The sequence below is a fragment of the Rhea pennata genome, chromosome 5 (genome assembly GCF_028389875.1).
Source record: "Rhea pennata isolate bPtePen1 chromosome 5, bPtePen1.pri, whole genome shotgun sequence".
In the NCBI taxonomy this organism is placed as follows: Eukaryota; Metazoa; Chordata; class Aves; order Rheiformes; family Rheidae; genus Rhea; species Rhea pennata.
Window position 1 is genome coordinate 69,149,826 of NC_084667.1, and position 24,734 is coordinate 69,174,559.

Here is a 24,734-nt window from a genome sequence, read left to right on the forward strand (position 1 = left end):
ACATGACAGGAGTCAACTGCTTTGAGTGCCTGATGGTCCAACACTTCCTCAAGGCAAACTCTAACAGCCACATTTGCACATTTGTGGGCAAAATGTCCAACTGACGCATGTAACTTGTCAGCTTCTTTTCGGTATTTTTAGCATTTACAGACTGAGTTGTCTTGCATGTGCTCTGCTTCTTTGGGTGCTTGCAAGAGATGAAAAGAGCACCATGGTGCTCTGCGACCAATAAAGTGATTATCCCAATTAAGATGAAAGAAGCGGGGATAAATGCAGTTACTGAAGGATGCCTCTGAGCACACGGAGAGTGCGTAATAGCGTGCGTTGATGGCACTGCCTGCGGCCCTTCAGAAGAAGGATGAACATCGTCTCCAGTGACTTGAAGCTTCGTGTCGCGTCCTACTCCTCATGTGAGTGGTGCAAGGTGAGCAAGCTTGCTGCAGGGGAGGGAGGGAAAGGCTGCGCGCAGCTGAGGACAGAGGCGGGCACTTGGGGAACGCTCCGTTCTGGGGCTGATGGACAGAAAAAACAATGTCGCCCTGCTGTCTGCACGGCTGCTATCAGGAAATCTGCAGAGTGGATGACACACTGGCGGTTCAAAAAGGGCTTCGTTCTGCCGCGCCAGCAGTTTCACGTACCATAAGCCTGCTCTATCCTTGGAAAAGACACCAGCAGTCTGCAAGCCATTCTTGCTTCTCTCTTCCATTTCCTTTTATTCAGTATATTTTCATGGTGTAAGGACTCTATAGCTCCACCTAAACTGTCCCCAAGCAGATGCCCAAATTCCATATTTTCTTTTAATTTGCAGAGTTTTAGGTAATGTTAATTGTATTCCTTTGGAAAAAGAACACCTCAGAAGAGAATTGATTGCTTTTCTGTCTCCATTTAATCCAACTCTCATGGTAGACATCCCACTTGCTATCCCATAAATAAATGGGAGTTAAAATCTCATCACAGTCTGTCTGGCTGTGCTGAGAGTTGGCCTTCTGGCTATGTTATGCTCAAGGTGGAATTGCTGAAAGAAGCTGGTAATTCACCATTACTACCCTAATAAAATACTTAATCAGATTAATCAATTCAACTTCATCAGTCAATGTACTCCTTAGACTTAGATCTGGTACCATAGATTTCTCAGTCCTTTTGTAATGTGCTTTGGAAAATTCAGCTTATTTATCTCCAGCATCTCTTCTGTTATATCTGAGTTGCTACAGCTGGACTACAAAGTCTGTCACTCATTGATCAGCTGCAGGGGAAAGCATTTACAAGAGCTAGCTGGAAAGGAACTGGTATGTGATTAGGCTGTAATCAAAGCTGCTTCATTTTTTTCCGTTAGAAATTCCTAGGCTGGTTGCTATAATGAACCCTCGCCAGGGTGAGTATTCAGTGTGCCGCATCAAGATTTCAAATTGTGGACCAGGGAGAAGGAGCTCAAGGTAGATCACGTCAGGGAGGAGCAGGGAGAAATGCAGGAGTTAAGGTCTGGGTGCAACGGGAGTCCGCTGATATTTCGAAGGGAAAGCTTGGGTTCAGCGTGGGCAGGGAGGGCCCTCGTAGAGCCAGCCCTGCTCCGCGAGAGCCTCCAGCCGTGCCGCTGCCCCAGGGCTGGCGCTCTTAGGGGTCCGTCCTGATGCAGCAGGTATCAGAGGCTGCGGATAGGTGTAGATGTGAAGAGATTAGGCAATGCTAAAGGCTTGTGGCAGAGGTTTTTTTATTTATTTTTTATTTTGCTCATTCTGTTTTAAAATCAAACTGCAAACCCGTGAAAAAGTCTTTTCTTTTTCTGGCAGCTGTTGAAGCAGCATTTTCCAGTGACAGCTCGGGAAGGTGTGCTGCCTCTTTACAGTGCAAATGTAAACAATAAACGAACACCTGAAATGGAAGGGAGATTTATAGCAATACACATCTTGACATGGGAATAGGCAGTACATTATTTCCGTTTTTCTTTTTTCCTGTTATTTGTGAGCAGTGTCTGCTTTCTGCCAAGCGTTCGGGATCCGGTGTCACGCAGAATCTGTTTCACTTTGATTAAATCCTTCTGGAAGCAGCTGCGCGCAGCACTGAAGAATTTGCTTCTTGTCGGCGATCCCCCGGAGCACACTGCGTGTGCAGAGCAACGCTGAAGTCTCCAGCGTCAACAAACCAGTCTAGGCTTTGCTGCGTGCCCTCTTTAAACGCGAGGCCAGCCGTCACCCCTGCTCCTGAGCTCTTGCTAAACTTTTAATGGTGAGAACGTTCTTCAAAAATCGGGTCTCCCTACATCACTGCACCTATTTATTTGAAGTTTATTGAACTCTTTTTGTATTTTTTTGAAATTTCTATTAAATTGCCCGCATTAATATTTTGCCTATAACAAGTGCCGGAGAGCTGGAGCTCGGCTCGGAGCGAGCCAGGGACCAGCCCCGGTGTTGGGACCGGCGCTGCCGCGGAGCGGGGCCTCCCAAACGTCTGGGAGATGCTCGCTGTTAGCAGTGTCTCGTCTTTTACGTGCAGAATTGATTTCCATGGTTAATTTTACTGCCGCACGTCGCAAATAAGCATGTGCGGTGTACATCCTCAGCTACTGATTTCTTGGCAGCTAGTAATTTGAAGTTTTACTATACTTTATATTATACACTACAAAGTCATTGACTTCCTCTGGCTGATCTAAAATGTACTTAAATCATGGATGAATGAGCATATTTTTCTAAGATAAGCCCAGAGCAAATGAATTGGATTCATTTTTAATGCTGACTTGTTTCTAATGCCCAGTGACACATGAACAAATGATTGCCATCTGTTGTCCTTTTTCTCTGTAGGGTAATGCTTTGGGCAGGATAATGCTGGTGCATTTAGTATAATAAATCATCCCTCTGGCTTGATATTCCTTCTTTAAGGAAATGACTGGGATTCATTCTCCAGAAGATAGATCAAACTGTTTTTATTGTCATGGTACCATTAAAATCAACAACAAAATTCACAGACTTGGCTGATTCAAGGACATCCCTGTCCTGAGGCATCTCCATCACCCGACCTCACCAGCCACTGTGAGGAGACAGAGAGGGCCCAGGATGTGCCCAAATCGTGGAGCCCCTTCTCCTTCCTAGAGGTTGGCTTGGGCCCAGCCACCGCTGTCACGTCTGTGACCAGATTTAGACCTGACCAGGTATTTTAGACCTCTGTCATACTGCTCTCACATTGACGATTGCTGATCTGTTTAGTTCCTTGCATAAAAGGTGTCCTGCACGTCTGGTCATCTTGGATGCCTTCTTCGTAGCTTTTCAGTTCTGCTGTACCTATTTAGCAGCTGAGGAACAGTAACAAGAATTTAATGTCATATTCAACATGTTGGTGGTGCCACTGCTTTTATAGAAGCCTAATAGTATGTCCTGGCTTTCCTTTCCTCTTATTTCCAAACACTTCCTTTTTATTTTTTTTTTTTTAATTTCTGCTAAGCATGGAGCTCATATTTTCACAGAGCTCTCTCTTATGATGCATAATACCTTAATACCTGTAGCAAGCTTAGAGCTCTCTGATGTGCATGTTCAGCTGGGATTTTTTCCCCATGTGTGCTATTTTGCATTTATCAACAGTGAATTTCTTCTGCTATTTTGTTATCTAGTCAGGTAGTACTGAGAAGCCTCTCTGCAAGCCTTCACCGTTGTTCTTCACCTCTGCTAAATTAAAGAAGTTAGTGTCTCCAGCAAAACTGTTCACTGCGAGACGCTTTCTGTGAACACGTTGAACAGGTCAGGCCTCTCCAGCGAGAGCCCTTTGGGAAGCGGGTGCTTCTCCACTGCAAAAATTCATTGTCCGTGACATCTCTCCTCATATCATTTAACAAATGTTTATTCATGTGAGGACCTTTGCTTTTATACAGTATCATAGCTCTTTCAGAGTCATTTGTCAGACACTGAAAAATCATTTTCTAAAAAATGAAAGTAAACTATATCAGTCATGTTTCTCTTATCCACATGCTTCTGATCTCCTTCAGAGAACTCAAATATATTTATAAGACAAGAGTTCCTTGTACAGATACCACGTTGACTCTTTCCCAATAGATCATATTTATCCACATGCCTATGAATTCTGTACTTTATTAAAATACTTGAGAATAGACCCAATATAGACAGATACCGGATTTACTAGTATATGGTAAGTACGTTCCTGAATACATAAAATAGGATACATAAAATCGGTGCTGTATTTGCAGCCTCATACCCTTATACCTCACGTAGATAAATCGTTAAGGTAAATAAAGTTCCTGGCGAGTAAGAACTAGGCATGAATTTGATTAGGGACCTAGTTACGGAGGGCTGGTAATGAAGTCTAATCAGTTAGACCATTTCCCTTTCCACCATGTGTAGTTTGGTCCTTGGCTGCCGAGGTGGTACACTGTTCCTAATCTTGGTATGTTACTGGTGGAGTAACCTACTTCCAGGCTAGGTCCATCATCTTCCTTCTGGGGAAGACTTTTATTTGCAGAGGGAAGATGAGCATTTTGCTAGACCTGCATATCTTAAAGATTAAAGGAACATATCTTTGTGCTATTGTGAATGGAGAACAAACCAGATAAAAAAGCACAAAAGAATCCCCAAGAACCATCTCCTGGTTCAGCTGAAAATTAGGAGCTTGGAGACTGATGTACTCCCCGCCTGGCCATGCTTTCCAAGGAGAATAAGCAGCCCTGGCTGAAGGGGTGAAGGGGGGAAGCGTGCAGGCTTCCTCAGTGCCGCTCTGGAGTCGGGGGTGCCGCCCCGGGCGCGATGGGGAAAGCCGGCGCGCGCAGCGCTGACTCGCGGGAGCGGCCGCGGCCCGGGCGGTGCACACGTCGTTTAGCGGCTCTTTTTTTTTTTTTCGGTAGAGAGTCTGTTTTTCGACATTTAGGAGCTTCGTGCCATATGTTGTTTTTCACGGTGTAATGATGCGAGGCACCTCAACGATGAAACGCTGGCATCCTTCCCGAAGGTAAAGCAGCAGAGAGCCTTTGCAAGCTCAGCGGAAGCGCAGCGCCGCGTGCCCGCCGGCGGCTCCGGCGCGCGCGGGCTCCGGGTCCCGCGCGCACGGGCCTCCGAGGGCAAAGACCCGACGCCGCGCAGCTCCGCGTGCCGCGATAGCGCCGTTGCGGCGGCGAGATACGCTGGCGGTCTGTGCAGCCTCTTGCGAATTCGCAGCGAAACAAAAACTCTGCTGGGGAAATCATTGCATCAGTTTTTGGTGTATTAATTCCAATTTCAACAGAGGCACAGACATGGTGAATCCATCTATTGCTTCTGGGACGAGGTGGCGTTGCGCGAAGGTCCCTTGGGACTCCGCCAGTCCTGTAGTCACTGTTATCAATGAAGGGGAAAGAGAAATTTGGGGTAATTTCCAGATATGAAAAAATGCTATCAGTTAGAGTGAACCAACAAGTGCAATTCCTACAGCCCAGGTTTAGTCCCCACCCTGGGAATACAGTAGCTGTTTGGTTTGACTGAACAAATTAATGCAGGTAAAATCTGTATGAGGGGACAAGATCAGAGCAATAGGTCTTTCGTTCAACCCTTTTTCTTTTGTTGTAGTGAGACTTAGAAAACACTGTCCATGTTTAGCTGAGATGGGTCATTCCTGGGGTTCGAGTTCATATTATTATAATTTTTTTTAAGGAACATCACTTAAAAGATACAATTTACTTCATATCCGTGGTTCTTCCATTTTGCATAGGATAGTTCTTATGTTTGTCTCATGATGGATTTAGTACGTAAGAAATATTACTAAAATGAAAGAAACAGCGTATTTTGAAATCCCATATACCCCATCTTCCAGCCGTGCAGGCTTAATGCCCTGGACAGGCAAGGTAAAAACATTGTGTAGGGCTAGTGCAAGTTTAAGATTAGTATAGACCTTAAATATTGACCTGGAAACAGGGGTCAGAGACAGAACATGTCGAATCTCATGGCTCTCTTGGATTCTTTCTTGCCTGGAGAAATTCAAATCCAAAAATAAGGATTTTCTTACACCACTTCTTAATCATTTTTTTATCTTTTATCTGCTTTCTTTAACCCAAGCATCTCTTTTAGCACTAAAATGGAAAAAGGGAGAGAAAACAAAAGTGGAAATCTTTATCTTTTTATTGGCATCTACTATGTTATAATGTGAAAAAAGGAAAAAATATGGTAATGTTAACCTGAAAATCAGGAAAAAAAAAACCCTAATTTGAATGTATTTATGAGCCTACTCTGTTTCTTACCAGCTCTACTTGTGGCTTTGTGCAATTCCCTGTCCTCATCTGCATTGGTGCATAAAATCACCGTGGCCAACAGCACCGGCCACGGGCTGCGGATCAGACCGGCCAAATGAAAATCCTTTCATGGCTGTCTGACGATGGCCAATTTTATCCGTCTTTCCCATTACCGAACTTATTACTAGAGTCTCCTGGGCACCTAGGGCGAACCCCTGGGCACGCTGTCTTCAGTAATGCCGGCGTACCCCCTGCAGCCTCCCTTTACCCCGTTCCCCAGTAAAAGTCTGTGGTGTCGTAGTTGCGATTCAGTGTGTTTCTAACAAGAGTTAAAAGCCAGAGCGCGCCGCCTTCCCGGTTCAAATGCAGCGCTTGGAGCGTGTTTCCCTGCGGCTTGGCTTCACCCCGGCTAGGGGCATCGGCGTTGTCTCGAGCACTCGGCCTCTTAGCGTCTGGGGATATTGTTTCATGTATGTGACATGGAGCAAATACGGGCACGTGATGTTCTGCACTAGCCACCTGAGGCTCTTTGGCCACTTAGTCTAATCTCTCCCTTTTAAGACTACGGGCGGCAGGACGATCTGAGGTAGGTTGCTCTGATGATTAATTAGTCCTAATTATTGAGGAACGGGTGCATTTATCACACTTTGCGCTGCCACCTTCGCACGCCGCGGGCAGCTCGGGGGAGCGTGTCCCGCGCAGGGCAAAGCCGCTGCTCATGTCCTCGCCTCCGCTCAGCCTTCCCTACTGCCTAAAACACCCCCGTTTTACCAGCCAGAGAAAACACGTCGGAGGAGCAAACGGGTGGAGGACTTGCTCTGTGGAATGGTTTGATGCTTCCATTTGATTCCAGTTGGCCAAACAATCTTGAACGTGCAAGCTCAAATGAGCATATCCTCTTAAGACATCTATGTGTGTGTGGATTTGTGTGTAATATATAAATGAACCATCTATGTTTATATAATCCTTTCTATCTGTGCATGTAGAGGCCATATAAATTTATAAAATATTCAACTTAATGGTCAATAACCTATTGGTTTTTTGCAATGAGAACTGCTTTTTGTGAAACTTGCAGAGATCATAGGTCATAAAGCTAGTAGAAAATACAAAATTATTCAGGTTAAATTACAAAATTATTCAGATTATCAAAATTAGACTGAATGTTAAATGTTGCAGAAGGCTTTTATGTTACTGAATAGTACTGAATAACTGAAATAAATGAAATCTCATCAGCAGTGGTACCCATGAGGAAGAAGAGAACCCTTCATTGTACATCAGCAGTGACGGGCTCTGGCTACTACCATGCAGGAAAGCAATCTTTTCTGCGTAGAAAAATAAACCATTTCCCTGTATACCAGGGGTGCCTGCACATTGATAGCACAGCTTACGATTCATCTCCGAAAGGACCAAAAGCTGCATAGTGAGGGACAGCAAAGCTGACCTGACCTCTGGCGCAGACTGAATTTTGAATGCAGAGAGAGTAATCTAGAGCTGCTCCTTTCGGAAAGGATAATATGGAGAGGGAAGATATGATAGTTCTGAAATCACAATCTGGAGCTACTGAAAGGGGATGAATTAACCACCATTTCTCACGGGAGGCTTAGGCAGCACCCAGTACAGTCACGGGGGAGCTGACCTGAAAGAAACAACAGGAAACAACTATTTTTCCCAATGGTACTTCCTTTTTTTTTTTTTTTTCCATGTCGTACTGAATTTTAACACAAACTCATTTGCGTGGGATGTTGTAAAGATCAAGGGAATACAGATTATGAGGGAGTAGCCATGTTCTTGGGCAGCAGGTCCATCAGTGTCCATCAGTGACCATGACACAAGGAGGTTTGGGTGCAGCCTGGGGCTCAGGAAGTCCCTAGAAATCGCTGTCTGCGAATGTTGTCTTGCTTTCCAGGGCTTTACATACCCCTGGTCTTATCCTCTCTTATCCTGATATGTGCAAGTAAGAAAAATCCTTCCGAGTAAAGTCCGGGTATAGTAAAACTTTAAATATCAAAAGCTCAGGTGCTGAATAAAGTTCAGGCATGTTTGTTGTCACAGATCAGTTAGTTGCAAGTGTGCTTAGCTCTGTTTGTGGTAAACTGGCTCTTGCTAGCTCATCTGTTTTGATTCACGTGCGTTATACGACCCAGTTGTAAAGGAAAACTGAAGTTTTTTGGAGGTGTTGCTGAATAGTTTGTTATCTGGATGACAGTAAAATCTTGGCACCATTTGCAGCAGAGATCTGTTTAGCAAATGGGTATGTTAAGATTGGATGTTGCAAAAATTCACAAGCATTAGGTATAATTGTGCAGTTATAAGCAGGCTTTATCGTAGTGATGTCACCAGCACTTTGCAGACTTTTTCTTGCAAACCTTGCTTGCTTGCTTGTTTATTAACTACTCCTACTGCTTGCAGATGTGTGGAGCAATGAAGTCAATACTATCAGCCTGCCATAAACACCAGTTTCTCAAGAAACTTGTGGTGTGCTTAATCACTCAGAGATATTTAACTTGAGAGATTAATCTGTAGGCCAGGAGCAGATTTACAGTGATTTGCAAATTGCCAAGTATCCAGCACTGCAACAACTCCACCAAGACGGCAAAAGAAGAATTTTACTTGCTTGACTTGCAGTTTTGCTCCTTTCTGCTTATACAGGACACAGTGTCTTTCTGGATTCAGGACTGTTCTTTGCCCAGAGAAATAGTTTACCTACCCATTTATTCAAAAATCACATGCCTTTATGGCCTTTTATTTCTTAAGCACTTGTACACTTGCAGCAGTTTTTTATGGTCTCAAATCTGTATTGCACCAGCTGGGTAGTTTAATCCCGGGGGGAAATGCTTCACTTGGAAGTTTGGACTTTCTATGTCATCACAAAATCTGTTGTGGCTGACTTAAGTGGAGAAGGTGGGTGCAGATTAAGAGTACTCTGATCTTAGTGCAGATTGCATTTGTGTTAATTAATGATAGGGTATCTCTCATCGTTAGGTATTTAGGACATTTAGGTATTTATTGACATTGAAGCCTCTGCTGGCTGCTCTGTGTTCGTTTCTCTGATGGTCGCACAGGACCTGTAAACACCTTTCAGCGCCTGCCCTGGGCTAGGTCCAGGGAGATGGAGCAGGTATCGCTCAGACCAGGCACCCTTCGGTTAACTGGCCAAATGAAATGCCGCCGGTCGATGTTCTCAGCCTAGCGGCGTGTGATGTTGCTGTAGCAGCCAGGTAGCCCCCACCCATCCTAGTTTTCTGTGCAAGGCTTTCCCTGCCTTTATGAAGCTGAACTGGAAGTAGAGGTTTCATGAAGGAGGCTGGAAAATATTTCTTACATGCACATTTACGTGCGAAAAGCACTGGTGACCTGCATCACCAGACGTTCTCTTGCACGGGCCACGGCGTGCGTGTCCCCCAGGCCCGCGACTGCTTGCCAACGTACTCCCCTCGCCAGATGTGCAGGCTCAGCAGGGCACGCGTTGCTCATTTCTCATGCGTCCCCCTGTGGGAACATTTAGAAAGGAGTTTCCTTGCAAATACACTGGCTATGATGAATAAAATAGATAATTAGGAAAAATAAGAAGCAGGAACAAGGCAAAGCACAGTCAAGCACCAAAGCACATGTATGAGAGTTGGCTCTTGTAAGTGCTTTCTAGCAATCTTAACTCCTTGTTAAGAAGTTATGCTAGATGAGACAGGCCTCCTGAGAGATGGTAGATATATTTGCATAAGAAATGAGTGTGGCTGAGAATTTCTTTCAGGTTTTCCCACGCACAGGAGGACTAGTGATGGTGAGGAACATGTCAGAGAAATTGCAAGGCAGCCAGACTTTCTCGGAAAAAAAAAAAAATCCCTAAGGCAAACTTTGAGGAACAACCCGGTACAAGAATGCAGGTGTTGCCAGCATGGTTAGAGAACTGCATGGTAAGTAATTCATCATCTTCTGTAAAGCAGACAGAAGGTAGGAACAAAATGCTTTGGAAAAAAAAGAAAAGAAAGAAAGAAAAAAGGATATTGACTGGATAAACCTCCTTATTGTACAACAGTTCCTACTTCTGCAAGTGTTCATGTACCTCTGCTGCTGTTGGGATTTCTGGCTTTCATAGGATGACTAAATGTGTTCAGATTGTGATACTGTGTCTGCAGACCCTGTGTGAGCGCGGGTGGGGTTGTGTGGTACAGCAATCAGCCAGCTCCGTCAGTGCTGGACACTGAGACTAGGCACGACCCACGAGCTGAACATCCTTTACCTGAAACTATGATTTCAGGCAGATTCTCTTTGGGCATCACCGTTGTGTTTCCCTGACAAACTCGAGTTCGAGGTCTTGAGTGCAGCTCTGGGGCAGTTGCTCCTCATGGGTCGCTTACTGATCTAAGTTCCAGGCAGATAATTGGTCCCATGGGTTTTAGAAAGTTTATGGAAGCTGAAGTTGGTCATATCACAGGAGAAACACCATGGAAGGATTTAAAAATTATTCATTTACATTCTTTAAATCAGAAAATATAAGCTCAGTAGCAGGAATCAAATAGTGTTTGACAGCAATCCTCTGTCCATACTGTTCCACAACGTACTAGTCTACTGGGACTTCGAGCAGGGCACAGGAAGCTGGAGGAAAGATGAAACATGCAATAGCAAGAAGCTTGCGCTGAGCTTGAACACGAGCTGAAGTCACAGCAATTTCTTTCCAAACAGGTAGAATAGTTTTTAGAAATGAGAATCTGCTCATGTCTTTACCCAGTGAGGAGTACATGGATGCACACAGATTGCTCTGTTCTTTGGCTGTCAATGACTTTTCTCCTGGGAAATGTCTTTTAGAGGGCCACTTGGCCTAACAGTGGGGAAAAAAAATGAGCTATAGACCAAAGCCTTGACTTATTTATTTATTTCAGTCACTTAAGCATGCGGTTCACTTGATGCATGTAAGGGCCTGGTTGATTTGAGGATTAAATTTAGTCCTTCTTGTTTGCTTTTCCTTTAAAGTTCTTAAATAGCCCAATGAAACCAATCAATTACTTCAGATTTGTAGGGTTTTCAAACGGCTAAAGGCTTTGAGTTCCTGTATAAACTCTGCAGAACGTGATCTTGTCTCTAAATGGTGCTGTCTTCCACCTGAAGCCCATGGGCCACAACAACAGCTCATGGATGATTTTTTTTTCCCCATATCCCCTTGCATTCCTTTATTCCATTTTCACTTTTCCTTTCCCTTAATAACAACAATACTAAAAACTGAGCGGCCAGAAGCATAGTGGACTGCCCATAAGAACTCAATGTTGTATGAGCTCTGATGTTCAATAAATGGCAACCGCTGAAAAATATATGCAATGGTATATATTTCAGAGGTTTTTTTCTGCAGAAAGAGTTTTTGATCTTAAAAAACACTGGGTGGGTAGCTGTTTCCCTTGAGAGATGCTATGTTACTGGGCCGTCTGCTTCCAAGAGCAGACTGGAAAATCGTGGATCGGCTTGAAAGGAGGAGCTGGCTCAGACTGGTGGCCCAAGGCAAGCAGCCCGAGGCTGCTCTCCCCTTCGATATGAGCTCTCGCTCATTCTCATGCTCTTTTGCATCTATTCAGAATTGAGATTAATAATTCTTACTTCTGGAGAAGTCCGGCGCGCTTGGCAGTGCCTGGTGAGGGGACTCAGCTGTGTCTGCTTGTGCTATGAGACTTGGTTGTTTTAAAACCATAGCTTTATAAACTAGCAGTTGCAGAAGTATGAGTTAATTACCAGGGTGTTTTTATAAGAGGGTGCTAAAATCTGCATTTTAGAGGTTTGATTTATATTCTCATTGTGGGAAAAAACACCCCCTTTGATCTTTCCCAGAATTTATTTTTATATAGATGAATGCAGTTATCTTGTTTTCTGATCATGCTTCTCTGTCAGGGAACATGTTGCTAAAGAAACAGTAATTATGCTAGAAAACCTGTTAGATGATGGAGGACTGCTACGTTAATAGTTTTGAGGCTCAGCCCTGGGAGTAATTTGGTGACTGCTGAAAGGAGACTGGTATTCACTGCTTGTCACGTCTGAAATAAAAGCTGCGGTCGCGTTTGGCAGCGTGACCACGGCTTGACGCGAGGAACCGGGCGCACCGCAACCGTGCAAAGCGCTGTCTCGGGATGCTTTAAAATCAAAACAGCAAAGGCGTGGGCAGTGACATTGCTGTAGAACTGGTGGTGTTCAGGGTTGTTGTTAAATTCTTATTAAGCAAACTACTATTTGGTACTTCTATTTTTCTTATTTGTATTTTTTTTAAAAAAAAAGTTATTTTGTGAAAGGTTCTACAAAATGCATGCTATTTCATCCAGGTGTCTGGAATTGCGGCTTGCTCAAATACATATTTAGACAGCCTTTTAAATGGTGTTTGTCTGAAAATAAATTACAGCATTGGATAAATAGTATGTGCTTGTTTTTAAACATATATTGTTATTTCCAGCAACAGGCAGCTGCTCCTATCAATTAGATAAAATATTTTTGACCGCTTCAGAGAGGTCTAGTGAACTTTTTTTGTTATGAGCAGTGAGCAGCCAGAAAAATGGCAGCACAGAGAGTATATATATAATTGCCCAACTATCGCATGAGGCAAAGGTCCTTTGGGTTGCGTGTGACCAACAGGAAGGGAGCATCTTGCGACTTTGCTGGTGCATTTCTATCGTTGCTGTTTAAATGCATATTTCTCAGGTCTGTCAACCTCTAGCCTTTCAATAGGACCAGTCACTATGCTGTCTGCTGGTCTGATACTCAAAAGTTTATTTTGACTTGGTGCAAAATTTGCAACTAACAAAAAAACAAAACAAAACAAATGCATGGTGCAACTCTTCCAGTCCATCTTAGCAGCAGAAGAAAGCCCTCGATGGGCTTTTCAGGTGGGATGCTGCAAGGTTGTACAGCTTTGGTACCTGTGCCAAGGTCTGCAGTCAGGGAACACAGTAGAAAGATGTCCTGAGCACTCGTGAGACCTTTGTAGGCTACTTCTCAGCTACCCCTTGCATTAGTAGTGGTGCTGGGTACAGGTGAAACAGGATATAAGGTGTACAAGTCTCAGAATTATTTCTCTTAAACCCTAAATCAAAGTTTTCCGTGCACAAGCTTTCCTCTCTAGGAAGGGGAGGGTAAAACGAGCAAAGCAAAGCTGCTTGTTCGTAGGAGGCAGCAAATGAACCGCAGTCGGAGGAAGAGGAATGGTACAGGCACAGGAAATCCTTTTCAGCCTTTAAATGTTTAACAGCCTGTAAAGCTCCTGGGAGCACTGTAGAGCTCCCAAAGCTTTTGTCCTTGACAGAGGGAAGGTAGGAGAAGGAGCAAGGGATGCGACAGCCGCACCTTAGATGTTGGTCAGAGCTTTTAAATGAAGAGCAGCTTCTGTTACTAACCTGCAGAAGAGACCGTCCTACCTTATCGGAAAGAAGAAGAGTTCATGGGCTGAATCTTTGGATTTTAAAACTGTTTTCCTACAGTGGGAAGTATAGAAGTATTTATGGGTTTGCCAAAAAAAAAAAAAAAAAAAAAAAAGCACGCTATTGCTCACAAGAGTAAAAGTTTCAGCCAAAATATCAGGCCTTGAAGTGAGGGAATGGGATAATTTGAGTGTGGGTTATTTTTGGTGTCAAAACCTCTTGAACTGCAGTAGGAGCAAAAATAATCAGAATCAGTGGTATTTGGGATGAAACCTTTTGACTGCTCCTCACCTCTTATTAGCTAGTGCAGATCATATTTTTTCTTAGGAAGAAAAGAGGTCTTTTAGCTTGCACTAAGAAATGAGAAGTAGTCAAATACTGGGTTTATGTGGACCAGATAATTCCCTAGCAGTGAGAGAGTCCAAGACCCAGGGCTCTGGGGCAAGCACCATGCAATGTCCCAGTCCCAGCTGGTGGCCAGACACCTACCTGATACCATGCTTCACTTCTGGGCCACAGTTTGTCTCTGTGCTAGTGCTCCCAAAGGCCTATTAAATATTTCACCTATATTTAGTTACTTGTTCTAAAATTGTTGTGTCATTGTGTTTTTTGTTTTCTTATCGTGCTCCTTTATGTACCACTATTACCTGTTGCTTCCAGACCTAATTCTATGGATTTCCCCAACTCAGAAACCTGTGACAAATGCATGGCCTGACATTAGGTTTTTTGCACTAAAATGCAAAGAGATAAAAAATTGTGCATTGAAACACCTAAAATAGATGAAAGGAAATATGTTTTACACAACACACTGTTTTTATTGATGGGACTCATCCCAGTGAGATATTGTTGAAACCAAGGGTTCATTGGGATTTAAGATAGTTTGAAATGTCTGTGCGTAAAAAGACCATCCCTCATAGTATTAGATAGAATAAAAAATGATGAGATGGAAGCCCTTTTGCTCCAAAGTAAAAAATTGTCCACAATTTGATGAACAGCTAAGAGGAAAATGCTGTTTATAGACAATTGATTTAATAATTCTCCCGCCCATTTCTTTTGGTGGAGTAAGGCTCACTTTGGAAACATGATACTTTCTCCTGAATTTATCTCTAGCTGAACTAATAGTTTGGATAATACATCATTTTGGTATATTTTATTTCAGGTTATTATTATTTTGTTATCTCCATTTGTCTCTGCTCATACATTTCTTGCTGCTGCTCATCACTGCAGTAGTTGAGTCCACTTCAAATAAAATAAGATAATCATAGTAGATGTAGAGTTTCTAGCAGAGCTCATGTTTGTGGAGGACAGGTGAGAAATATGGTTGTGATATGGATGCTAGTTCACTTGCCTGGCTATGTTTTCTCCAAAAGGGGGTACTGGAATGGGTCTCTAGAAAGGTGTTGATGTTTTGTTTTGCTGATCTCCTCTATAACAGGGTCCATCATGGAGCTGTTAATAATGTCTGTTTAATCCTGTGTTTTTCAAAAACACAACACAAGGGCACACAGCAAATGAAGGGGGGTTGGTGTCCAGCTCCTGCAGACTCCCTGCATCTTCTGGTCTAAACCATTTAATTCTGTTCTCCTGCTTTCCTTTCCTTGATTGAGCCAGTAGACAAGGCAATATCGCACAACTTAAACCCCTGTTTGGAGACTCTGGGAGAAAATGCAGAAGCTGCTTGTTCAGAATCGCTTGTTGTCTGCAGGTTGTTTTCAAAATACATTAAAACAGCTCCATCTGCTTGCTGCAATAAAAGTCCCTGGGTTGCCCGTATGCCAGCCGTCAGACCCTAATAATCTGGGATCGATGTGCTGCTGCTAATCGCAGATATCTCGGCATATGCTCAGGCAGAGCACACCGGGAGAGGCTGCCGTGACTGATGTGGATGAAAGGAGACAGACATTGGTATTTGGTTGCTGAACATCTTAGCCTGCAGAAAGAAGAAAAGGAAAGCTTACTCTGCTTGTAGAGGAAGACAATTTGCACCTGAGCGCGAGTTGATGTCTTGTGGTATCGTACTCACACACTCGTCGTTTCTTCCTAATGACTGTGCTCATGTGCACAAAGTATTGGGAGGGGATTTTTTCTCTTTGAAATACTAAAAGATGCGCCTAGAGCACTCTGCTTGAAGTTTTGGTTCATTTTCAGGTCTCTCCCGACAGAACACCTCTAGGCAGAGGGAATTCCCACCCAGAGATGGAGAGCATTTCTGTGTCCTCCTGGAAGGTGCGTAGGCATATACCTGCGTTGGCGTTCTGCCTGGCAGCAAGTCTGTCCTTCCTTATTTAGAGACTGGACGCATCTCAGAATGATATTTGTGCAAATTCAGATGGTTAGCTCCAGAAACAATGTTGAATAAACAAGCAGAATTTGGGAAAAATAAGTGTGTGTTCAGGAGACCAGCTCCTGTTCACATTACTCATGAAGTTCAAGGAGTTACTGTTCAGGTGAGCAGCATACGTTGACATTTGTCTCTCATTTCAAACGTGTACAGATTCTCCCTTTGCACTGGGATAAGTAGAGACGGGTAGAGCATAATTTTGTAGAAATAAAAAAGCATGTCTAGAATATTTCAGTGTATTTATGGCAAACAAACTACATATTCTAATATCCTCTTCATTGCTTCCTCAAATATAAAGCAGAAGAAAGCTGTGTGCTAAGAATGACAGTAACAACACTTAGGTATTTTGCAGTAATTTTGCAGTAGTATTAGACTCTGCTCTGGAACCCAGAAAAACATGTCGATAAAAGGATGTAAGTGGTCACTGGCAAAGCAGCTGGAGACTTTTTCTGCGCCATGGTAAAATAAATACAAACCTTTGAATACAGTCTCTGATTTAAAAAAAAAAAAAGGCCTTGCAGAACAGTAAACCAAATCCTATTCCTTGAAAATCAAAAAGGCCAAATGCTGTGATTTAGGGGAACATTATCATGCAAGTCCCTATCCTCATGGTCATCGCATTAATTCTTTAGGATGGTAGGATTTTCGTCCTCACTGGTAATGCTTGTGAAAATCAAAGGTCGCTAGTACTTTCCTGCTCTTTATGACAGTTTCATTATTCAAAATATGAAATAAAATGAGTAATGCAGCTGATCTTAATGCAGTCTTTCAAGCACAATAGCCCTCTCCTCACGTCACCTGCTGTCATGTTTTATGCAGTTATTACCCCCCAAAAGTTTTTGTATTAATCCCATCTTCTGTATGCAATAATTTTGAATCTGATACTGTATCATATGTTTAATGCCCAGGTCAGTGGAATCTACCTCATTTTCCTTGTCTACAAAGCCCACGAGCTTGCCAAAGGAAGCACTCTCTTTGGAGATGTAGTGCCGTGACAGAGCCCACTTCCATCACTCCTATCAGCAGCCATCGTTCTACTGTGGCAATCCAGAGCCTTCCTCTGCATGTATTTTCTTCAGCCGGGAGATGCAGGTACATATAGTTTTGCAATTTTATGTCTTGTCAGTGTTCTAGTCTCTAAACACAAGATTCTAACTAATTCCCTTGGTTTGCAAATTTGCCTTTTGAAATTGCAGATTTTCCATTGTAATATAATTCTTTGCTGTATTTATTGCTCTAATAATATCCTATAGATTTCTCTAGATATTCAGCTTTGACTTTGGGAGCTGAAAGCAGTCTCCCAGCAGCAACAGGCTCCTTGTTAAAGCTCTAACTCTCCCCCAGTAAGACTTGTATTCAAGTTGATTCTGCTTTATCCATGCTACTCCTTATTATTTCCCTATGGAAAATAGCCTTGTTAATTTGCTCTCCCATCCCAACACCTTTCCCCCCAGTTTCGTCTTTGCAGAGCAGGCTCTGTTATCCGACATCTTCATCAATAACCCAAGCATTTTGCTTGTTTTCATGCTCCAGGCCCAGGCAGATAGGAAAGGCATGGTAATTACTTTCCTCTGATCATATTAATTGCTCAGCTGTAGTTCTTTACAGAGATTGCATTCCCGCTTCCTTGATTGCACACAACTTTTTGTGGAAATCCAGCGCTCTGGTGCTCTGAGCCCCCCTGCATCGAGTGCTTGGTCTTCTCTGGTGCTGCTGAGGTTGCTTGACACCTTTCCTCGTGGCATGTCTCCGCGGCCCAGCTGATGCTGTGGGGTCCGTGCATTGCAAACAGCAACAAATCCCACGGAAGTCTTAATGCTGGAAGGGGAAGTTTTGGTTGGGGAGAAGCTGGGGTAGAGGAAGTCTATTCCCAAGTGCTGGAAATTCCTCTTCATAGTCACCAGTGAGGTTCTTCCTTTTCCACATATCCCCTTTCCTGGTCAAACCACTACAGAAGTTGCTGGGATTTGTTATGTAACACACAGGTCCAGGCTGTTTTTAATGTGCAGCAGCCAGCCCTGGGGATGTTACGCTTCCCCGTGGCTTGGTGATGACTTGACAAGACCTTTAGCTTGCCAGTGGCTCTTGCCTCTCAGCAGCCCCGTGGGGAGCTGCAGGCTCGGGACCTGGATTTACCCCTGGGCAGCTTTTCTGGAGCTGAAACCAAAAACTGAGTCACAGTGCACCCGTCACGGCAGCCTTGTTATCTCTTAGCACCCTAATGAGAGGGGAGCCGACGGGGCGCCTTAACCCTGGAAGGTCTAATGACAATAAAACACAGCGAGGAAGTGCACAGCCTTGCAGAAATGCAGTCAAAATCCATTAAACTGCAGCCAATGCGGCTGATACTCATTCAGACTTTTGGATTGTTAAATGGACAAATTACAGTTCCATCTCGTTACTTGCCCACTTCAGATGACCTCTAAGGGTCCTGCTGGTGCTTCCTTGTCCCTTCCTCAGCAGGAGCCCGACGGTGCTGCTGTGCCTTGGGACTGAGCCAAGCTGGGGAAAAACACAGGAAGCTTTAAGGAGCCCATAAAAATCCAGCTGTCAGAAAGGCCAGAAAAAAAGTACAAGTTACCTAATGGATTATTTAAACTGGGAGATTTTGAAAACACCCTTGTGAGCCAAAAGGAGAGCTCACTTCACATGGCAGTCACCACCGTTAAAGAATCTTTATTTTTTCTATTTTTTCTGTGAATTGCAAGAAACAATAAATGCATTCTGATGTGTAATGATTAATTCATGCTAGCAGGTACTTATTTATATAAGTATAATATGAAATCCTAGGTGGTGTGAATTTTAACTCAACTCGGAATTATTTCACATCCTTTGAGCAGCTATGTAAATAACTTGTCTAAAGATTTTTGTGATTCTTATTAAAATGAAAGAGAAAAAAACCTGCAGCACAAATGCCATAGAGCAGTCTCACCTGCAAATACGAGAATGGTTTGTGCAAAATCCAACAAAAATGGTACAAAGTCTGAGAACCCAGGGAAAAAATAAATTGAAAATGAGTTGGCTCAAGTTGAAGAAAGTGTGTTCATTGGCACTTAATTCAAAAAATAGTAACTTAAATTATCACAGTTTGTGTACCTTCAAATGAATTCACTCCTGTTCAGAGAAGCAAGGATAAGATTGTTCCTATTTAGTTCATTTAAAGCTTCTATGTTTTAATGTACTAAGCAATGCAGAAGTTTGCAAAGAAATAGGCTGTAGCTGGCAATGAATTAAGAGCTCAAGACTACTCTTTTGGATCGAAGAAAGATCTCCTCTTGCTCAGCGCCTGCTGCGGGAAGCATTCAGCACTAACCAACGCGCGGCAGCAGCGCGGCCCCTTGCTGTGAGAGGTGGCGGTTTGTGTGCTCCGATGGAAATATCCTGGAAAATGAGAACCGAGCCAGGCCCTTAGGGTTTATAATCCTTGCCCAGCTCCCTTTTTCTTGGTTTGAAATATCTGCTGTTTTAATCCTGGGTTCCTCTTACCTATGTGGTGGCCGTGTCTTTGGAGAAGAGAAGCTGGTCCTGATGGGTGTCCAAGGGTCTCGTCGTGGTCGTGTCCGCACGCTCTGTTCGTGGCGGGACAGCTTTAACTGCTCTCTGTTTAAAAAACATGGTTATTCTGGTGTTATGGAGGCTGTATGTTGGAAACCCTCACTTCAGAGGCCACTAGTTACCCTGTTTTAACATTCTCCTCTAATTTGTATCCTCTCTGTGACAAAACATCTCAGCTCTGTAAAACCAGGGATCTGATTCATGACTTCTAGGCCTCGTCACTCCCCTTTGAACCTCCTCTAATTCTGGCCGTAGGGAAGACCACTGCCGACTGGTACGCAGCACCCGGGTGAGCCCCTGTTGGGGAGCTGAGAGCGTAGTTTGGGTGCTACTTTTGATGATGCTTCCTAACCATCCTAAGGTTTTGTTCCTGTGTCCAAGTGAAATCAAAAATGTATACCCTAAGGTATTCCAATGCATATATATGTTTTCTTATTGAATGGATGATAAAGTTGGAATTTCTTGAATCCTCATGGAATGCAAAAATCATTTTTTTTTAAAAGGGACATTGGAAATATCAAAATGTTTTGCTTTGATCAGAATAAATGTTTTATTTTTTGAAAGCAAAGTCTTCAAAGTGTTACAAGCTATCACAGAAATCCAAAATATGTCAGTTCAATGTTCATCTGAGTGATCCAGTAATTGTATGCTGCATCATCATACTCAAAGTGAAATGCTGTTTAGTGTTTCAAAGGAAGAGATTTTAAGTCAATTTTAAGTCAGTTAAAAAATAATCAGAAAATTTGCTTGAGTGGAATGAACACAAGTCATTTTTTCACAAGAAAACAAAATGTTTTCTGCATTATACAGTATGTATTTATTTCTTTTTCTTCCTAAGGAGTAGAAGCCCTTGTTCAACGATATGCCAAGATGCACACGGTACTTCTTTGGGCTGGTCTCAATCCATCTAAATCCCTGCAGAGATTTAGTGGCCACCACTGTCATTGCAAAATATGATGCTTTATAGTGGTTCATGTTAACACTTTTTTTTTAAACCAGGAAATGGTTCTTCACAAATCTTGATATTATTGATTCGAGGTTCCTCTGTCTCAGCCAGCCTAAATATGGGTTTATTGCTATGAAATCTTATGTTCTAGACCATTAGGTTTTTACCTCTAAACAAAGCTAGAACTGATCTAGTCATTATGAACACTGTGAATTTTTAACGTATATGCTAGCAGTACATAGGCACTGAATTACATCTACATATTTACATACGTGAATATACGTATTTCAGCAGTGTTATCCTGCTGAAAAACTTGGCATAGATTAATAGATTTTCCCCAGAGAATGATGTCAAGTTCACTTCAGTGAGGATGGGACTGTAACGAAGGTTTAAAAAACCCCATAAACCTGATTAACATTACATAACTTTTCTACAAATGAGCTTTTGATTTTATTCTTACTTAACGTTTTAAAATCAAGTCATTACCGTGCACTGTTTTTTTTCATGAGATACGCGGGTCGTCAGTTCTTTAGTTACCCAGATTTGCAGATTGAGCAAGTCGACTACGGTACGTGGCGGACGGAAGCGCCTGGGTGTGACCTGAACCAACCGCTGAAGGAGGTAATAAGATTCTCTGCAGTCCTCGAATCCAGGGAGCGCTGCTCAGTTAAGCCTTTAAAATCCTTCACAACTTTTGAAATAACTTTCTGAAGTTCATCTTTCTAGTATAACTTCCATAACATGAAAAGATTTGGGGGCTTTAATAGCGAATAAAAGTTAATATGCTACGGTAAGTCTAACAGGCATTTTATGATGGAGTGCTATTCTCCAACACGAAAAACCAAAAGTGAAGCTAAAAGAAATCCAAGACGTGTTTCTCTGTCTGTCTTCCCCTTTCTGTAATTTCCCCAGAAGCTGGGTGACCATTTCTCTTGGTTGGATATACACTGAACAGGTACAATTAACTAAGCGTTAAAATCTGAAACTAGAACAAGGCTTCTCCTTTCAGATCCTCTGCAAAAAGCAAACATCAAGAGTGTAATGAGCAGCACACGAGACCATTCTCTTTTTTAATGTAAAAGCTGCATAATACTGCAAAACCATGGAAACAGCGCGGTGGGAAAGATTCGCAGTTTTAAAATTTGCAGCAGTGAAAAGGCAGAAAAGCAATACGCCGCCGTTGCTGCTGTTTGCAGAATATAACCGCTCCCGCTAAGGCGGCGGGAGGCTGGGGGGCCGCGGGGCCGCCGCGCGCCCAGCCGCCGGCAGCGGAGCCGCTCCAGCAGCCTCCGCGCTGGCGCGCGAACCTGCCGCGGGGAGAGGCGGCCGGCGAGCTGGACCTCGCTCCGAGACAGCAGCTATTTCTCTCGCTGACTGACGTCGAAACACCGAGCCCCAGAGCTTCAAAATGTTGATGGCGTCATTACAATGGGACCTTTTACTTTTCGTTAAAATCATTTTAAATTTGGAATTCTGGAATTTAATTAGGTATAAACCCCATCCTCGGTGCTTTGACGGAGTCAGTCTGCAGGTTTTGTTTGTGCTTTTGCACTAACGGTGTAATTTGGCCTCTTGTGCGAAAGGCCGAAATGCTGCGGAGGGGCTGTTTGCGCGTAGCTGCACTAATCCCTTTGAAATGAATGTCTAGGTACTGTACTCCCAAATAAGCCTGGAAGGTTATGAAGAAAATTAGTCTTGTGCCAGTGGGTCAAATGACTCCCTTACAGAGATGCCAGTAGCTATGATAGGATTTCTGGCTTTGCTGGGAATGTGGAGTGTTACTCGTCTTCCTGCTGCAAGCTTCTCCTCTTTGTAATTTATGGCAGATTTCTGGCATATCCAGTTGTAATTTTGGCGGATCCAGTAAGGATATTTTTCATACTTTCCTCCTACGTGTTTGGGTAGGAATCTTTAATGCAAAATATTTATTTATATAGCATATTTTCAATGGAAACTAAGATTTTCTCCCTAGCGGAAATGCTTGGGAGAGAGGAAGATAAATTGTTAGAGAATCAAAGCTCTCTTCTTAAAAATACACGTGCAGAGAGAGACAATTAGATTGAGCAAGATCCAGTTATTTTAGATAGGAAAAGAGATAGCAGCATAGCTAGGGGAAAGAGGAAAGCAAGCTGAAAGAAGCAGATTAGAAACAGAAAAATTCATACTCGGAAGGTAATCTGCATTCCACACAGTGTTCACTTGTACTGCTGGAAGAATATCTGTAAAGGTAAAATCTGTATAAATATGAATTAAGAGTCCCTTGAGAAATATTCCGTTTGCTACTGAAGGAAGGAGTAGGGGTACAAATCTGTCCTACAGGGTGACGTCTGCAAAAGTGCAAAACTGTAAAATTCTGTGATAAGAATCCACTTCCAAAACTGTATTTTTTCCCCGCGTTTAACCATTCTGCAGCAGCTCTGAGCTGGGCGAGGCGTGCGGGAGCTCCGGCACCGCCGGGACGTCCGTCGAGGTGCGGCTGCTCTGAAACGCGCGCTTTTGTCAGGAAAAGTGCTCTGCTTTTGGCAGGCTTCACCGCCGGGGGGTGTCCGGGCGTGATGACAGCACCCCGCGGCAGCCGCGTTCGCTCCCTCTTTGCCGTCCTCTCTGGTTTCCCACGGGAGCCTTGAGTGTTTTTTCCAACGGGTGGTTTTCACCGGGCAGGAAACAGAGCTTGGTAAAACCACACAGAACAGCATGGTCAAACACTTCTCCCCTTCCAAACGTCGTGGCTGCAGCTGATCCGTTTCCGTTTTCCTCTCACATTGACTCTGAAGCATCAAAATGACATTGTAAAAAATCAAAAAAAAAAAAAAAAAAAAAAAGGAAAAAAAAACATGTCCGAGATGCTGAGTTATTGCAACAGCCAGTTTCCCTGTTCTGTGGCGGGATGAAGGAAGGGAGCATGAACCATGAACTTCTCCACCGCTTTCCTGCCGTGCTCATACCTTGTTACTGGCATGTTAACGCATACCCCTTTTCATGTGCAATGGTATGGAAATGCTTGTTTACAGTGTCTACACAGTCAGAAACACCTAAGGGGATACTAGTAAATCAGCAGTCCTCTAGCCATGGCAAATTAAAGTTCTCCAAGAGATAATGCTCATTTTTAATGAACTTTTCTGCACTTCGTGGTAGGTTAACATTTCAATGAGAAGAACAGTAAGTTCAGTATCACAAGAGGAATTTTGAAGAGCTCTTTCTGGCCTGTTGGTCAAGTTTAGACAGCCCATGGAGTGGGTATGATGCGCTGCTCCTGCCCAGGCACAGCTGCACGGGGTGATCCAGTGCTTGAAGGCACCAGGCGCTGGAGCTGGAGGTGGGTAGCCAAAACCTCTGTGGTGCCAGTGTGATGGAGGGTGCCCAGGGTGGGCTGGGTGCCGGTGTGGGTCGGGAGGGCTCCTCACAACAGGCTGGTGACACTTGACCCTGCCAACGTGGCCTGCTCTGCATACACCCAGCTGTTCACTGCTTTCCAGGCTTGGGATTTATATGCTCAGAAAATGTATGTGACTTTGTACGTGGGTATTGCTCATAGCGTTAATGCAAAATTGTATTTCTTGGTTGAATCTGCATCCCCAAGACTGCTTTGAAAATCTCATCTTCCCTCGTCCTCCTTGCTGCATTACTGAGCATCTGACTATGAGTCCTTCTGTGTCACCGCCATCTGCTAGACCTTCACTTCACCTTGCCAGTCCTCTTCTTGGTACCTTTTTTCAAGCTAACAAGGTAAACATGGATTTAAAATATTTAAACATTGTGCCTTGATGGATTTTTCATTTTTTATGTTAATTATCGCTTACACCTGTGGCATTTTTGGAATAATTACATTTCTGGTATTTTAACAAATATTTGCAAATTTAAGGAGCACATGCTGAAGCTGGAGCAGATGGGCTGAATAAATTTATTGATTTGGGAAGAATACCAAGAGAAATAACCTCTCTTTTTAGGGTAGGGAGGAAGAGAAGAGACGAGTAAAATTAAGAAAATAGATCTGTTGTCTTTTTAAAAATGCCACGAGCTCAGTAGCAGCTGACAGGCCTGCAGCTGTGAGGAAGAGGAAGGAGAGAGCGGAGAGATGAAGCTGAATGGCGGCGAGGGGAGGATCCCATACTGCAAAGGAGAAGCAGGCACACGTGGTGCACAGGGGCACGCGGACCCCCACGGGCACCAAATAACACGCCGTGAAGCCAACTGACCTGACCCCAGCCTGGGCTACAGAAGCTCAGGTAGAGACAGGACCCAACCCCCGAGGAGGCCAAGAAGCCCAGAAGGCTGCAGAGAAACCGGCTCTGCAGAGCCGTGTCCGATTGC